This window comes from Cygnus atratus, chromosome 13 (assembly GCF_013377495.2).
Source record: "Cygnus atratus isolate AKBS03 ecotype Queensland, Australia chromosome 13, CAtr_DNAZoo_HiC_assembly, whole genome shotgun sequence".
Taxonomy (NCBI): Eukaryota; Metazoa; Chordata; class Aves; order Anseriformes; family Anatidae; genus Cygnus; species Cygnus atratus.
In genome coordinates, this window is record NC_066374.1 from 15,166,011 (window position 1) to 15,181,693 (window position 15,683).

The following is a 15,683-nucleotide window of genomic DNA, read 5'->3' on the forward strand; positions in this document are numbered from 1 at the left end:
AAATATACATGCAATATTTTAATAATATTTCCATTTATATGTATGCAATAGAGAGACCGAATACATAAAATATTAAAATTTGATTCTAGATAAATTAGAAAAGACAGAATGCTGTCCAAGAGACAAGAATTAAATAGCATCTCAACACCTGAAAATTATGATAACAAAACCAATATTCTGTGTTGGAAGCTGAACATAGTGGATTATCTCTACTGTTTGACAAAGGGGTTGACAGTAATAGCTATGCTAACATCCCAGAACATGCTTGATCTCATCACTTCACCTTTTTGATTTTAAGATGACTCTACCTTCAAAATTAAATATTGCTCTCATCATTGATGCTGTCTAATGTGAAGACAATGCACTGCACTAATCTGAGAGCAGAATTCAGTGCTGCCTCAGAAGGCAGTGGTTAGGGAGCTCTCAATAGAGAACAAATCAGAATCAAACAATAGAATATTCAGATACATTGCAACCAGTCAACTCAATCACATACGGAGATATTCATGCATTATTCATTCTAAGAAATCTGGGAGTTTTTCCAGAGAATATGCCACAGACTAGAGATAGGGTTTATCAACTGTTTTAAATCAGCATGTTTTATCTAATACAATAACAATTTATTTACTGAGGATATTTATACCATCAGAGCTTTTCCAAGCTTAATTGATTCTTTTCATCAAGATCCTTTGCACTGGGGAAGCCAACGCACAAAGGAATTTGAGAAGAGACTACACTGACTATCTACAAAATGATATAGATAATAATGGGGGTAAAGTTATGGATCTTTTAGCATTTCAATTACCAGATTCTTTTTCTTTGGAGCTATTCTACAAGGCCATCCTCATTTGAAGGATGGCAAAAATAGCTTTTAATTTCAGAAAAATGTTTATGTGGACTTAAATAATCGCTAATCGCCAAAGCTACAGTTAGAAAAGTCAGTTTGTAAATATATAACTTGCATGTACAAAAACTGTAAAAAGAAAAGCTAACATAAATATGAAAAATTTAATTATTAGGATATCACAAATGACACAAATAGTCTACTAAGTACTACTAAATTCAGTTCAGTATCTTCCTCCTAATCCTGCAATCAACCACTTCAGTGCTGTGAGTTTTACCATGGTGAGAAAACAGGTGTGGGTCAGTGTTTATCCTTGCAAATAAGGTTAAATACTGCTAGGCCCAAACCTCAAAAATTGTATGGCAGACACTCAAAATTACGAATTCTAAAGATGTTATTAATAACAACACATTGGATGAGCCAGTTCATCACTTGATGTTCAGGCTTATATCTCTTAATTCCAGGAGCTAATGTTTTAAGACTTTAAAACACTAACTCATTAGATAAAAGACACTGCACAACGTAAACAGAATTATTCTAGTCAGAAAAGCTGGAGTCACCAGTATGCCAGTACTAACTGTGGCTGGATTAGTAGCAGAACAGATCCCCATGCTGGATTGATGCCAGGGAAGTCAGAAAGAGATAAACATTCCTTTTAGTTGTAACAGAAGCTAATACAAAATGGGAACACTCAAAGACTACAGTCTGCTCCGACTGACAAGAATAATTGCTAAATAAGGACATATATAGAAAAGCAAGGACACTTCTTCATTGTCTATCTTCAGATTCCAAAGTACCTAGTTGCAATGTAAAGAATTCTTCTGTTACAGATGATGTCTGAATAAATCATAGTGAAGAGGAAAGTCAACACAAACTCCTCTAACATGTTGCAGCTGTTTCATTGAATAAAAGCAAACAGATGTTGCTGCAGCAGGTAAAGAACTTCTACCTTTAAAGACAGACTATATACTTAAGAGTTTTTTCTTTCCATTTACATAGGAAAAGTCTGTATGAATAAAGTTTCACTTGTGCATGAAATCTTACGTTTCAGAGCTAGAAAATAAACGTCTCTCTGGTTATTCTTTTGACACAGAATGTGAGTCCTGCTAAGCACTGGCCAGAGTACAGCTGAATGATGAAGCAGCAGGGTAGCAGAGTACTAAGGAAATTAGAAGCAGAGTTCTGCCAACACCTGCTGCTAGATCCTAGCTCTCCATGCCATGCTCTTTGTACTCTGAATGCAGCTGAATTCTCATCATACAAGTTCTTGCCCGCACACTCCATAGACTCTTTTTCTGCAGGTATTTCACCTATAACATAGAAACCTTTTCTTTTGTTGCTGTTGGTTTTGTTTGTGTCATTCCCCACTACATAACCCACCCCTCCCCCCCCCCTTTTTTTTTTTTTTTTGAGGAGGAGGCACGTTTTTGTTTAAATCTAAAAGCCCTTTTCTATGGAAGGTAAAAGTTCTCAAGCCCCAGACTGCCGTTTCCTTAGGACCACTTTTCCCAAAGTATAATTTCTCAGCCTCTGAACCCTCCCTGAAGTAATCTGCCCGCAACTAGCCCAATATCCAGACAATAATCACATGTCCTAGTAGGGGCCACTAGTCCCAAAATACTTATATTTTAAGGCAAAGTAACTGGGAGAAGGGACAATATGCAAAGTGACAACAGATTAAAGAATGATAGAAGTTTAAAGAGTACAAAAAGAGAAATTCTTGAGAAAGAAATTAACCAAGGAAGAAAAAAAATGTTTCTAAATCATATCAGAAGCTCAGAGTTTGTGACAGAACCAAAGTCTCCCGGAAAGAATGAAAATAAAAAGGTAACTAGGAAAATTACTTAAAATGATGATTTTTTTTTTAATCTTTATTGTAAAGAGTGTAAGCTAAGTACTGATTTGGCACCCAATCCATAAAGGGTCAGAGAATTATTTTGAAATGAATGAAACAGTGGTTTGCCTGTTTCATCCAAAAGAAATTGTTTAGATACAAATACAATTTTCAAATGAGCTCTGAGAACTATAATATAATAGTTTGCTGGGCTAAAATGAAAAATAGCTTCCTAGCCTATCTTTATTTAGTTTTAAGTCTACATAATCTAGATGGAGGAAAGAAGTACCACTACTTTTCTGACTTCCAATGGAATTTTGTTCCTCTATTCACATAGGCTTCTTCTTCTGAAACAGCATGAAGATAGCACCTGGCCTACTCATCCTTTCAGAAGGCCTGTAGCAAAGTCCACTGCAAAATTTGCTAAGGAAAATACACACTTACAGAACAGAGGTATGATACCTCTGCTGGCTGAAAATACTTAAAGAGAGAATAGGGCAGAGAAAGTGTTTTTTTAGGAAGGAGTAATCAAAGTGACAAGATGTTTAAGTGGTACAAAATTGCATTAGTTAGAATAGAATACAGTTGAGGAAATCTGAAGGGACTTATAAAAGGAGAGCTGATCGAGTACCATGACACAAGTGGATATGCAACATTTACAAGTGCAAGGTAATGCAGAAATTTTAACTGCTAGCATATAACGCCAGATTCTCAATCAACTATAACAACTTAGAAAAAAAGGCCTGGACATTACTGTGAAGACTATATAAAAACATCTATTTCCTGTACAATCCTGGAAAAAAAAAAATCAAATATCAGGTAAAAAACACCTAGATAACATGTAACCATAATGTAAGTGAACAGTACAGCCTTATCTGTAATGATCTATGTTATTTTCACAGCATTTTAAAACAACAGCAGGAATAGAAGCTGCTATATTGATATGTACAGATAAATAAAATACAACCTTCCCCCCCCCCCAGATCTTAGTGAACCTCCAGTTCAATGAAAGATTGTGTTATTTCTAACAACTGTCCTAAGATGAAACAATGCATGGCTCAGCAAATTCAAATCCTGATTGTGATCTGAGCTCAATGACTTTAAACAAGTTACTTAGCCTTTCGTTACCTCAATTTCCTAGCCTGTTTAAGAGTGTAAAGCACTTTCAGATCTTTAGTTCAAAAACCTCAGGCAAAAACATAATGTTGTAATTATTATTAAAATATTAATAAGCATTTAATTAGGCTAATTCTAAAAGTTCTTTGTAAATCCTTAGTTCAGTACAGATAAAAACATCATTTGTAACCAGACAACCATTTGAGTAAAAACCAATATAAATCAGCAAAAGCTATTCCAGTAACAGAAACTGTAGCTACATCATTAAGAACAATTTTAGCTGCTTAAGGCTTTTGTAATCACTTGCATTTTATTTTCAAACTTTTTTTATTAGAACATTGACTAGCCATTATCCTGGCACAGCTAAACTGGGACAGAATCAATGCCCTGTAGACTGTTTCCTCTGCTGTTTGTGATAAACACTGTCTAACAAGATAGAAAAAATCCATTTTGATACTGCTTCCCAATTAGACCTGTTAAATGTTCTTTGAATGGCTGAATTTGTTTATTTTTACACCTGGATGTGTTGCTAAGCTGATATTTTTTAATGGAAGAGTATTGTACAATTTCTAGCAGCTTTCTTATCAATTTTCAAACTAAGCAAATTATACCGTAATTGTTTTCTTAGGATTCAGTGCAAGTTGTTATCTTCTATGTAGTTGGTAACTTTCAGAATTCTAGTCACACGTTCACAGCAGCAGCTGACCTAGATTCATGCTTAGGAAATCATGTCATTAATATCATGCAATGAAACAGCTCCTTTTACATGTGATCATTATAGAACAACAAAATAAAGCAAGCAAATGTCAGCAACTAACACTAATGCCCCATTTCTTGTCATATAACAAAACACAATTTTCTTCACATTAATTTTGGAAGGATCCATCAAACAGTTGGGCTTCCATACAGACCACAAACAGACTACTCAGCCACATGCAAACGTTTGCAAAGTCACTCTTTAATTTTAGACTTCACTGGTAAATTCCACTAACTAGTGCTGTAACCAAGATATATATCCCAGTCAAATCAAATGCTGTCTCGGATCACTTAAAGCACAGATCTGAAATATTTCTTTGTTGTTAAAAAGCATCTTCCATATGTAATTAAAATAGCTCATCTACTTTTTCCTTCTGCACTAGTGAAGTTTGAAAATGTTCATTCATTTTTTGTTCACAATGACCTCTGTTCTTCCTTCTCTTACCCTTTTAGCCTATTTTCATGTTGTATTATCTGTTTGCATTAAGCTTATAACCCTTTCCATTTGCAGATTCACTTAGCTTAGAGGCAAGTTATGTTGACAATTATGCACACTTCAGTTTAATGAAAGTGGTTTCACATCTTAACACTCTGGGTCACCAATTGAAATGAATATTAAAAAATGTAAGCAAGTATATAAATATCTAGCTAATGGATCTGTCACTAAGAAACAAGAAAAAACCGATCCACTACAGTGTTCCCAAATTCTTTTCTTTGAGGGATATTAGGAGATAATATAAAACAAACAAAGAAAACAACAACAAAACAGAAAAAAAATAAGCCCCTGAAGATATTATTAGGTTGTTTTATTTAAAAAAAAAAACAAACTTCTGTGAAAGCAGTTATTAGATTCAGATGAGCAGTCTACCACGACTGTTCATATCTGTTCAGTTTAATCAGAGTGTTTAAAACCTAGTGTTTCCACGCCAGCTAAATTACTATCTCACTCACTGCCATTGCTCCAGTTTACACTGAACACATTCTAACTTTTGCACTGAATTTTCACTGTTATTTCTGCTAGCAATCTTCCTGATGAATTATCTAAGGTATTATTAACACCTAGAATTAAAGAACTACTGTTTTGTAAACCTGGAATCCATTATAGCTAAATCATCACGTTCTCCTAACCAGGTAGAGGGGAATGATATGCTGTACTCATTCTGAAGTAGTGCTGAGTGCCTTAAGGAGCAATTTAAAACCAAGTAAGAAACAAAACAAAACAAAACAAAAAAAACACAACTGTGGAATAGGACACAGAAGAGGTAAAATGTAGCATTTTGGTATAAGAAGACTTTACATGTAAGTCTTTACACTGAGCATGGACATAAATTTTCTCATTTTACATTAAATTATTATTAAAGTTATATCAAAAGTTTACTTTGAACGGACAGAGAACCTGATTTTGCTGCCCTTTATGTCATACACTCTGGAAGAAACTGCATTAAATCAAACAAGAGGTATTTATTCTTCCACAGTTAAGATAAAGAACCATACACACTCAGTGTACAGAAACAGCTCTTGAAAAAATTTTCCATAGAAACTGAAGGTTATTTTTGCTATAAATAATTGTTTTCTGCTGCTCCTATTCACTTTTCCTTTGATTTTTCCATATTACTCGAAAACAGTGAAAAATGCAAATAGGCTTCGTAACCACTGATGACTACAAGATTCTTCACAATCTGTTTCAAAAAGAGATGACAGGAATTTCAGGGCAAAATGCAGAGGTCCCTATTTTTAATATAAGAAGCAATAAAAGAAATTTCAACAGATATCCCAGATCTGAGTAGACCACAAGAGCATGCATTTGCAGTCTAAGCTTTACTAGTTGATAGAGAATAAAACTGAATTCTTCATTTGAAATCAAAACTGCTTTATTTTATCAGTGTATCATTTCTTGAACGTGACCCTGTTCAGGTCAAAAAAGTTTTGAAGTACTACATAGTAGCTATCAGTAACACTTTTGTTCTTTCATTATGAGTGTATGGCAAGAAGCTCTAATTACTGCATACAAATGTTTACATTAGTGTGAAAACTGCTAACTACCTTTAATTGCTAGCAGGAAATCATATGCTTTAGGGTAAAATGAGCAAGTATAAACACCTGTAGCCAATAAAATATTTAGTTGTCATTCTCATACCCTAGAGAAGTTGAACTGCCGCTGACTCAGCATGAGCAAAAATTAAATTGCTCAACCAAAAGGTTTCAGAAAACACTCTTTTAGAGACTACATGTGACAAAGTATAATAAATCCACGGGATGGGTTATTCTGTGTATTATTTGCATTTTGAAACATCAGTAACATCTAACAGGAAGATGAAAATCTCCAAGCCCAGCATAATGATTTTATTTCAACGGCTAAGCATCTAAATTTTTTCTGGTACCACAAACATGCCACATTGTGGCACTTAAACTTCCAAGACCAGTGTGCTAAAATATACCCCCAAAACTGCTTCAAACCATGGTATGTAATTTTTTGTTTTCTAAATCTATTTAGGAATCTACATACATCTCAGTCCCCAAAGAGGTCCTAGAGAAAACAGTAAAGAAAAAGTAAATAAATCATGTTATTCCAGAGCTGTTGGCTGTCTTAACTTTTTGAAGAACGCACATAATTCTGAGATCCTTTGTCAATAAAGAAACAACAACCTGAAGGAAGTGTTTTTACTTTCTTTCACGAGCAAATTAGGTCAAAGCGATGAAGTAAACAGTGAAGCATTCTGAGTTGGATCTTTAATCAGCAAATGGTTTATAGAATTAGCTGTTTTTTGTTTTTGCGTTTTCTCAGTTCTTTGGTTTATGGAAATTTCTGTTCACATGAGAATAAGATTACCAGCAAACCATTTGTGTAAAAGTGATTACACTGATTGCCCATGACATCCATATGATGGCAATACTACTAATCTTGGGAGAGCCTAAATGCACCACAATGATTTACAGTTTAGTGATCATTTGTAGTGAAGGCAAGTAAACTTAACATTCAGGACTATTCTTCCTCTTCTACCATGGTCATTTTAATAACGAGTAGCTAATTCACTGTACAAAATGGATAGAGTATGCTAAAACCAGCTAGGTAACTGAAGTAAGCCAGGCTCATCAACAAGACAGAGATGATGTCTCAGCCTCATGCTCAGTTGAAACATTTTTAAAGTCCATTTGCATGTGTATAAATTTCCAGCCGCTTTTCACTCAGCCCATTTGCTAATACCATAAATTTAGCTTGATGCCCTTAATTTGCTAAGTTTTTTTATTCTTGAAAACTTTTCTGCACTGCAGAATTTACTGCTCTGCCTAAGACCTTCAATTTCTGTTACTCAGATGAGCTCTGGCTCTACTGCTGATTAAACATATTGCTAATGTTTCAGCTGACATATTTTCCTGGGCTATGAAGGCACGCATGCATGCATGTGTCTCAGTGGTAGTGATTTGTGAATACTTATGAACTAATCCACATGCATAGTATTGAAAAAAATGTTCAAATGTAAATTATGAAGCATCGCTAACATAGCCTGACAATATTATGACACTAAAATAAAGGCGAAAGAATGTAGGACAAAAAATTCATCTCTAAAGTGACAAATTTTGAAGAAGATGAAAATCACATGTACTGATAAACACAAGGAAAGGAAGCAAGAAAATATATAGGATAGAGATGAAGCAGAAATGGAGCTCATAATCTTGTGATATTAATAAAAAATATAACAATTATAAAGACTGATAAGGAGATTCAAAATGATTAGAACAAATATATCATTTTAGATTATTAAACAAGTGCAGAGTAAAAGAATCCATCAAATAGATTTACCAAGGCACACCAGTCACTAGAAAGACTAAAACAATGAATGCTAAAAAAAAAAAAAAGTAGGACTAAAATAAAAACATATGATCAATAATCATTAAGTTCTCATTAAAGAAAAAAAAAGGAAGAATGGTTTAGAAAAAACACCTCACACAGCTAGAAAAGAAGGGGTCAGTGGCAACACATCAAGGTGATACACTGCATTGCTGAGTATCCACAAATGGAAGGTCATGCTTTACAAATTTCTGCAGATGAACATGAAATGACAAAGAAAACAATTGTCATCATGTCAGAGCAGGCATTTAGACAACAACTTTGGAATTAGTATACTCTCAAAAAAAACCAGTAACAACAACAAGAAAAACAACAACAACAAAACCACCAACACAGATAAAAGAAATGCATTCTAAAATATCTGACAGAAGTTCCAGCAGAGATTCTAAAGATTCAGGAGAAATTTGGGCTCTAAAGACTGAAATACTCCTTTCTGTCAGAGGTAGTTGGCATACGATGAACATAGAAACATGAACATAGAAACATTTTCCTGCCATCACTTACAACTGCTGGGTAACATTTCTTAAATCTCCAGGGCTAGCAGGTTATCACAAGCCCTAGGTTACCAGAACTAGTATTTTATTCTTGAAGACATTTTCTGGAAAATCAACAAGAAATCAAGTTGAAAATATCATAAAGGAAAGTTATTATTCAATTTCTCTTTTTGTAGTGATTTTTAAAATCTTTATCAAAATAATAGATAAATCACATAAATCTTGGACAGACCACATACATTCTAGCTGGATCAGGAATAATGTTGGATTTTGATTAGATTTTATTTTGTTAAGTGTTGACTATTTGGTACAATTTATGGATGTTCAATGTTAGCAACTATACTAAAATGACCAAATTCTAGAACCAGCTCAAGTAACCTTTCCTTAAAGGATCTTTCCATTCTAACATAGATGTTACTTCCTTTTAATACTTATATGATCTTGAAGAGTCAATAAAAACTCTGCTCAAAAAGAAAACTCCTCTTGTGTTCCCTGTTCACTCATCTCTGCAGGGCTTCACAGCAGGTTTTTTTTTGTTTGTTTTTGTTTACACTATGTATATTGAATTCAATTGCAGAAGCCATTCAAAGGTTTTAAAAATTGTAATTTATTCATAAAAGCTGGATGGGGTCATAACCTCTACAACCAGCAATGTGGTATCTTTGAATCTTTGAAGGGATTTGGTTTTAGAGATACTACTGGTGTTGTTAGGAAAAAAAAAAATCCATGGTCAGGAACATTTAAATCAGAGCTCCTAAATTTAAATTGTTTTTCCAAAAGTGGTTTGAGGTGTTCAACAGTTTTCTACAAACTAACAGCTGTCCTCCACTCAGTTAAATCCCACTGCAATTTCTGGCACACTCTGCCCTCTAGTTAAAGCCATTACCTACTAAGGACAACAGAAATCGGAACATTTAAACTAAAACTGTTCAGAATTCTCTCAGTTAGCATCCTGTAACATAAAATTGAGAATCAAAGTTGAATCCAAGCCCTCCAAAACAAATATAGCTCAATTAGGGACTTCATATATTTTACGGTGAAACAGGTTCTTTTATTTTTATTATTATTCTCTTTCAGTATATTATAATGAAATAAATTCTTTCAAGTTTTTTCCTTGTCGGTGCCAACTTGATACACTATGGGGTCTATAGAAACTAAAGATGAACATAAACAATACATTACCCAGCATTTCTGAACTTCAGGGAGGTCTGAATGGGTTTTTAGGTCTACCTTGCTCTATAATAAGCCAACTACATACTAGACTCTAGTCTGGCTAGGAACATTTGTAGTTGAGGGTCGGGGCAACTGTAACAGGAAAAGACATAACCATAAAAGATATTCCCATATAAGTCCTGGCTTGTTATGCATATTTGCTAAACACCTCCTTTAAAAAGGCAAGTATACAGGTACTCCTGTATCAAAGTAAATTGTAGTTTGCTAGACAATATTATCCAACTGAGAAAACATTTATTCAGATCTATTAATTCAAAAATAATTAAAAAGATCCAGCATAAAATTCATTATGCAGCAAATATGTGAAATACATAGTGTCTTAATCAAATGTTTGGGAGGAAATTTGTATTTTATAGTACGATTTTATGCATTATCAATTAGCTAGCGATCTAAAATAACACTCTGAGCCCTCTGAGCTTTAAGTGGAATATAAATGTTGTAGCCTGTATTCATTTCAAGAGCAAACTTTTACAAGCAATGCTGAGCCTGTTGCATGTTCTGGCATGTCTTTTTCACATTATTTCTGTGTGCAAAAAAACCAACACACAATCCCATGCAGCCATACACACGCAGAACAACCTTAGCCCAAATAAAAATATATCTCATCCAAAGTACAAAGAGAACCTTAACCACATATTCTAGAGTAAGTGGCATTTCAATTAGTACTTCAGATTATTCATATTTTTATCCCCTAGGCTCTAATAAAAATCCTCACCAGAGTTTCTTTAAACTCTTACTGTATATGCAAAATTTACTGTATCGAAGTCTTTATAATCCTGTTCTGAAGATTCACAGGATACAGATGAGCATTAGATATTGCTCTTTAATGTAATGGTGGTTTCCACTAAGATACGTGAATATTTTAACAGAATTGACTTTGAGGGAATTAAAGGAAAGAAAAGAATTAAATATGACAGAGGCAGGAAGAATGCACAAATCCAGAGCAGATTTTCTAAGATAGCTTTTGCAAATTAAATTAATACATTTTAACTATGCTTATATGATGATAACTGTACTCTTTAAAATTAATTCACTGTATATGATTTACTCTCTTATAAAACATTCAAGGACAGAACACAATGACTTGGTCTTGTGATCTGAGACAAATTCAAGATTTACACCTCCTCTCAATGTCTAGAAACAATAACAAAAAGAATCACCCCACCTTTAAAGAAACTAGTACGTACACTCACATTTTCTTTATTTCACATTAAAAAGGGCAACAAAATAATCTCATAAATCAGGAAATTATGCATTATATCAGCAGCTAACAGTGCTAACTGCAACTTAGCTTTCTTTGAACACACGGGTGCATCTGATTTTTAGCAAGAACAACAGGAAAAAAATTGCAAAATCCATTTCATCTGTAGCTTGGCTTCTAGTATTTTCTTTCACTTTTTCATCATGTCTATCAAATTACGTTTTTCCTTTGTAAACCTGTATGAGAACATCTTTATGTTGGTACTGTACTTTATTCACATGAAATCATCAAGCCAAGTAAGGAAGCAATAAAAAAAGAAGAAATACGATGGGAATTTACAATTTGATGTTAGTAGGCATCTTGCTTTTCTAATGTTCAGTGTTGTCTGCAAAAATATTGAGCCAGATTAATGAAAGATAGGAGAAAATATTTTTCATGTATACAGTTTTAAGCTATAAAAACACTCCTATAGTACCTACTCTCACTATCCAACAAAAAAATTGTAGTGCTCATTTCTATAATGATAAAATAGCAAGTGTAGCTATTTAGCACCTTTTGATATTATTTAAGTTAATATCTTCCCTGCACATGTTTTTATTTAGTAGTCTCAGGACATGGTTGTGTATGGATATAACAGCAATAATGTAAAGTGACACAGATACTTGCATCATAAAATAGAGAAAATGACGATACTGCTACAACTATAAATTGCAATCCCAACTCCTGAAATAACTCACAGGGTTACCAAGGAATTACAAAAAATTGCTAAAGCTAGCCTTTAGTGCTGTTCTTGCCTGTGGCAGAGGCTGAATTGGTCCCTAAAAAAAGCAATGCCTAATTACAGTTTTGTCCAAGTATGTTCACACTGTAACACAACCTCATTTATCTCAGCCTGTCCCATTCTGTGTACAGTTTTCCATTTACATTTGTGACTGAGTATTGGGACTGTGCTTCATTGACTATGTTTTCTGACTGCAGGTAGCAGACTTCTTTTGTGTGTGATTTTTGGTTGACAGATACTGTTTGTGATTATTGATGTTAAACTGGCTTTAGCTGCCTGTTTTGAAAACCTACAGATTTATCTTTCCCACTGTAGATAACAAGATGCTCTGTTTACCAATATGTTCTGTCCTCCTGACATGGAGAACTGAAACATGAGATAACAGTGCAAGTCGAAATTCCTACTGGGGTCTGAACTGACCTAAGTTAAGAGGTGTTGACAGTGGAGCCACTACGTCCTGCCACTGCATGTTCTGCAAACACGTGATTTCTATGTGTTGTTCGTTACACCACCACCACCACCACCACCCCCAGTATGATATGTTCTTTATTTGATCTTAGTTTTTTCCCTGCTGAGAACCACCATTCAGCATGTCTGAAATCACCTACAGCAGACAAGGCACTGCAGATAAACAACTTTCTCTGGGATTCCTTAAACAACAACATGGCTTAGCAGCAACAGCCTCTCCTGCCTGACACAGGAGAGGCAAGACAGAATAAATCAGAAAGATAGGTGGAAAGCAAAGCATTTAATATGGTTAGACAGGCAGATAAATGAAAATAAATAATAACATTTCCCTGTTCAAAGAAATTTATTCCAAGTAGTACCCATAATGAGTAAGTTCTTGGAGAACAAAGCACTAGAGCAGAAGGTGAACGTTTTTTCTTCCATCTGTAGTCAAAAAGTCACGTTCATCTCTAGTATTCCTTAATTGTACGTATGGAAAAGTATTCTGTACCTTAAACCTCGGAGATATTTCCCTCACCCCCCATCTCCAGCATACTTTTTGTCATTTGTAGTTTTGCATACAAAAAAAGAAAAAGATCAAGTTAGCTCTCTCAACTCCAGTGAGAAAGTTCTACAGAATTCCTTGTCCTGCTTTTAAACCTGGAGATTGCAGTTGGATCATGTTTTCAAGTTATGTTTTTTTTTTTTATATGTCCAGAAACATTTACTATGCATAAGCTGACATTCTTTTTCAATTATTTTAATGCTCTGTGCTTCTAATAAATTAGGATAAAGCCACAAGAAATGTAGCATTAAAATGACTAGCACTTCCCCTGATTCTAACAGTGCCATGTTTGAGGCAGACTCAGCCAGTATACTGTTAGCTATCTGCTGCAATCTGAAACACTCTGCACAGTGTTTCCACACAATTTAGCCGTGACTGTATCTCCATTGTCATTGTTACTTGCTCACATTTTTATACATCTTTCTTACCTGTTTCTTTCTATCCACCATCTTTCATCTTCTGTACTTTTTCCTGTCCTTTTGTTCTTAAAGGAGTACTCCACATTTTGTTAGTCACTGTCCCCTCTCCACTTCAAATTCAAGGAATCCCATTTCCACTGCAAAAAACTCTACACTAATCTTTACAGCACAAGGAAGTAACACAATCCATTACTTACAAACCGTTTTTGACATGTAGAGGTGAGAGCAAGAAAATGCAGTTCTGACATCTGCGTGCTTTACTGTATCTTATCAACTTCAGTTTTGGTTTGCCAGACAGTATTAATTTGATCATGTTTCATGAAAGACTTTCTTTTTAAAAACACATTTTGTGTTGTCTATTGTGTAGCAAGTATAGAACACTACTTAAAATTGAAATCATTCTAGAATTTTATACCTTTTATATTGGTACTTAATGGGTCAAAAAACAAGAGGGAATTTCTTCCCCCTGTATAAAACAAAGCATTGAATACATTTATAATTATTTGCATTTAAAAACAATATTCTGTGCCTTGATTTCAAGACAGAAGCTAGAGGTTCACAAGTTCATATTTGGAAACAACTTTATTTAGTGGCTTCATTCTCCTTGGATCAAACTTAAAGTTACGGTATATTGTATTTATTCAACACTTCATAATTCTGTGCATTTTTACATGCATATTCCCAACTTGCAGTAGAAAGTTCAGTCTAAGGAGACAAAAAATACAAAAAAACACTAGGCAGAAATACTTGCTTAACAATGCAAGAACTGATCTTTCATATTTTGCCACCAAAAATAAAGACAAAAAAAAAAAACACAACACAAAGCAAAACAAAAAAGTCTAGAAATGAACTATTAAAAAAATAACATCAAGAAAGTGTGGACTTGATTTAACAAACTGGATTTGGTATAATAGGAAATGGAAGCATCTTGTACATATTTGCCACTTTAAGATGCAACTTTGGCAGGAAAAATGCTGAGCTTCTTCAAACACTGGAAACAGAAAAGAATTGTGGCAGATTTAATCAAAAAGTAGTAAGATAACAATGATAAACTGGCAACAGTGATAAACTGGAGCCAGGTCTACCAGTTGATATCTTCACTTTGAGAAGGCATTATTTATTTGATCCTTCCTTTTAAAGTCTGTCTTTCTGAGTGCCCATGCTGTCAACCAATAGGTTTGTCACTGAAATACTTTTTCGCATGTAGTAAATGTCATGCCACATATCTTTCACCTCCTAATTTTAGTGAGATAACCACTTACTTTCACTGTTTCAAACTGTAAATATACTTCAAGAAATTTTACACATACACAAAAAAAGGGGGGGGGGGGGGGGGATGACATTTCCTTTTTCAATGTTACCAAAGAAACCACATGTATCTGGGCACGTGATGAGCATGCTCCTATATTATTATGGATAACTTTATGTTCTGTTGACACGATGATCTAATTCAGAATGCATTTTGAGGCTGGAAGACTTCTACCTTGATGAAAATAAAATACAAAAGTCACCACAGATGTTACTTATCAGAGAGAGAGAGAGAGAGAGAGAGAGAGATACAATGCAGTGCAGGAGTTCATGCCTTTGTCTTCTCTACTAGTAAAATGGGAACGTACAGTATTAAGTCACATATCCTTCTGTATAACGTACTGAGCTTTAAGAACCACTTTTTTTTTTCCACCGCTTAAGAACTGAGGTAGTCAATGCAGTTTTGTATATTCTCCAGTAATGAACACTTTCATAGACACTACAAATTGACTCTTGAGTAAACAAAAGTTAAACCATGTTTAAATCCATAACAAATATCCACTTGAATAGGCAGCCGCTGCTGCCAGCTGAAGTCTTGTCAATGCACAGGCAAAGCCGAGCTTCATTGTTCCAGAAATAAGGAACTAAGGTTTACCTAGGGAAGGGCAGCTGTTATTACAGGAAGGGATGTGAGAATGGATGAGACAGCGACAAAGAACCAGAGTCTGACTTGTCCTTACTATCACTAATGTGAACAGAGGGTTTAAGCACAGCTACTGCTCCTCTGAGAAGCAGCCATCCCACCACTGTAAAAAGCCTCCTCTCCTACATGATGACCTTTCCCTCCACAGCAGCAGCAGCTTAGCTCTCTAGAGCTCTAATGCAGCCAAATTAG